Source organism: Tupaia chinensis, unplaced genomic scaffold (assembly GCF_000334495.1).
Source record: "Tupaia chinensis unplaced genomic scaffold, TupChi_1.0 Scaffold000532_1, whole genome shotgun sequence".
NCBI classification, from domain to species: domain Eukaryota; kingdom Metazoa; phylum Chordata; class Mammalia; order Scandentia; family Tupaiidae; genus Tupaia; species Tupaia belangeri.
In genome coordinates this window covers 1,631,005-1,633,368 of record NW_006160045.1, presented here as the reverse complement: position 1 = coordinate 1,633,368, position 2,364 = coordinate 1,631,005, and positions in this window count along the sequence as shown.

Here is a 2,364-nt window from a genome sequence, read left to right as displayed (position 1 = left end):
GAATGGAGGAGAAGGGATTGCGGCATGGCCATCCCCCCTGGGGGGTGATTTCTCGCTTTCTGTCTCTCTGTCTCTCTCTGTCTTTCTGGTGAGCGCACGAGCCCTATAGCAAAAACCTCTCAAAAAAAACCAAAAAAAAACCTGCTAAAATGAAAAGAATAAATAAATAAAACAAAGGCTGCTTGAGTGTCCTCATGACATGGCAATGGCTTCCCCTAAAGCAACTAATCCTAGAAAGAGAACAACTAGAAGCCATAAAGTCTTTATGACCTAGCCGCAGAGGTCATACACGGTCATTACTGCAATACCCACTATTTAGATAAGTGAGCTCCATTCAGGAGTCTTTATGACCTAGCCGCAGAGGTCATACATGGTCATTACTGCAATACCCCACTATTTAGATAAGCGAGCTCCATTCAGTATGGGAGAGCACTATGCAAGGCTGTCAGTGCCAGGAGACGACGGGTCACTGGGGCCATCCTGAAGGCTGGCACTCACAGTAGTACTTCTCTGAGTTTGTGTTTCCCTACTGTAAAAATGGAGCTAGTTATTTTGATGTTGCTTATTAGTTCACCCACTCGAAAAGATGTGTAAATACTTAACATATTCTGTGACAAGACTGTCGTAGGTGCTGAGGATTCAATGGAAAACAAAAAAGTCATCACACTGACTGGCCTGTCTTTATGGACCTTGGAGTTTAAGGGAGAGGGGGGGCAGACTGATAGTTAATTGGGGGTTGGGAGTGGATATGCTCAGACTGAAACTATACTCCAGCTACTAATTCCTCATCATACCCCCTCTACCCTTCCCCACCTATGCTCAAGAAACTTCTGAGTTAACAGCAAACATGGGGAGAGGGGCAATCCCATAGCCTAGTGGTTAAGTGAGTCAGATCCCACATGGCTGACCATGTGGTTGGAATCCCTACCCCAAAGACTTGGAATACATACCAGGGAAGTATGTATGTGTGCCCCAAATCTTGACAGGATGGAAAAATGGAGAAAAAGAGATTGTGATGTGACTACATCTGGTTGGGGATGCTTTCTCTCTCTCCCTCTTTCTCTGTCTCTCTCTGGTGAGCACACAGGCCCTCTGGCAACTAAAGAAAATAATAATAAAATGGAAGATAGAAAGAGAAATTGGTCATTTAAAAATTTTTTAAGGATCTGGAACCAACAGTTAGCATAATAGCTATGCTGCTGGACTCCCACATAGTCGACCATGGTTCGAGTCCCGGACCCAGTGGCTTAAACTCACGCCGGGCACGTGTGTGTGCATGCCCAAGATCCCAAGAGGAGAATGGAGGAGAGGGGATTGCGGCGTGGCCATTCCCCTTGGAGGGTGATTTCTCGCTTTTTGTCTCTCTGTCTCTCTGTCTGTCTGGCAAGTGTACACTCCCTATAGCAAAAATGTCTGAAAAATATTTTTTTTTTATGGAATCTCTACCATCAAGTAATTGAATCTAAATTCCATTTAATACCTTTCTTAATCTTAATCCTTACCTGAATTTCTTACTCTCTCCAGTATAAGCTCTCATCTGGTTCAGCTAGTTTCCTTACTCTTCTGCAAACATATTTGTACATTTCCCTATTTAAGTTTTGATCACATAAAAGTCCCTACAAAAACTGGATATTGAAGATTCCTCATGGATCCTGTGAACTAGTCAGTTCAGGGTAGAAGAGAAATGAAGATTTTCTACTGATAATTCAGCCTCCAGCAAACAAGCTAGCGTGGCAGGAGAGGCGAGGCCTTTAGAAGAAGATTCCTCATGGCTTCTGCGAACTAGTCAGTTCAGGGTACAAGAGAAATGAAGATTTTCTACTGATAATTCAGCCTCCAGCAAACAAGTTAGTGTGATTGAACTTCAAGAATTAGAAAGAAACACACCATCCATCAGATGACAAGAAATAACCGCAGGACCACAAGAAATATGGGAAAACAAGATAATACCTCTCTTCCAAAGGAAAAGAATAACTCCTCTTCATCCACAAGCAGTTCAATGAAAATAATGGAAATGTCTGATAAAGAATTTAGAGCATTCATTAATGGTGAAGCCAATAGAGATGGAAGAGAAGAGAGACAATGAACTGCTAAAGAGAAAGGAGAAAGAAGTTGACGAGTTCCAGGAGGTGAGGAAATTCTTGCAAGATCTAAAGGAGGAATTACATGCTTTACAAAAGAATCAAACGGAACTGTTAGAAATGAAGTCTATAATACAGAAAGTCAAAATCTCCCTTGAAAGTATTCAAAGCAGACTAGATCATACAGAAAATAGAATCTTAGACATAGAAGAGAAAATTGCAGGCCTAGAAAAATCCACCATAAAGACTGAGAAAATGGCCCCAAAATTTGAGAATAATATAC